Genomic DNA, 931 nt, shown 5'->3' with positions numbered 1-931 from the left:
ATTGTCCTACAGGTTGCTCAGGGGAAAAAGGGTTTGGGGTGAGTTAATTTGCAAGAGACTGCACAACATTTTCTCTTCTTGAGGTTCAAAATGTACACTGAAAGTTCTAGTAAATTATGTAACAAAGCAACCTATTTGGTTGGATTTTCGAAATGGACCATGGATCCAGTTTACATGTGTGCAACACCTGCTAACATCTTCACATGCCCAGTCTTCCCCAGAACATTCCCAGGGAAAGGCTGAGCTAAGTGACAAAGCTGGTAACAGATTTTGGCCAGAAACTATTGCAGCTCTTTCGGAAAATGTCCTTCAACGGGGCCCCCGTCGTGGCGAGGCCCCGCCCAGCTACCTGCGCTGCGAAGCCTTCTTTGCACCGTTCGGAGTGTGAGCGTCCTGGACTTGTCAACCTCCTGGACTGAACCATATCACGGAGGTCAGGGGAACAAAGCAATGTGTTCTCTGTTTGTGATTTTGACATGTGCACTTGTTGGGGTCTTGGGAACGTTGTCATTTTCCAGTGCAAACTCTGAAATTTTGTTTCTGGGTCCCAGAGAAAACACCACCTCTCATCACCGAGTACTGTTTTCCTCGAATCCATGCTATTTTTGACCAGTGTCCTTAGAAAGACTAGAACAAATGCCAAGAATTTCATTTATCCATTTGTCACTCAAACTTATGGTATAGCTTTCAAAAAGTCTTACCTGGTGTTTAAGTCATTCCTCAGAAGTTTATTCCTCTCGACAGTTAACTCTTCAGTCATCCTCCCAGTACTTGCCATTTGGCCAAACTCACATAGCTTACCTTTCCCACGAGTCTGTAAGCGACTGCCTTTTCACCTGGATTGCCTTCCATACCTTCTATATCCTGTTTCATCTTCTCGCCACACTCACTTTTGTTGTCTTTCGTTCCAATTAAGGCTCTTCTTTATGTA

Source organism: Propithecus coquereli, unplaced genomic scaffold (assembly GCF_000956105.1).
Source record: "Propithecus coquereli isolate 6110/MARCELLA unplaced genomic scaffold, Pcoq_1.0 Scaffold145, whole genome shotgun sequence".
Taxonomy (NCBI): Eukaryota; Metazoa; Chordata; class Mammalia; order Primates; family Indriidae; genus Propithecus; species Propithecus coquereli.
This window is presented reverse-complemented; position numbering follows the sequence as displayed.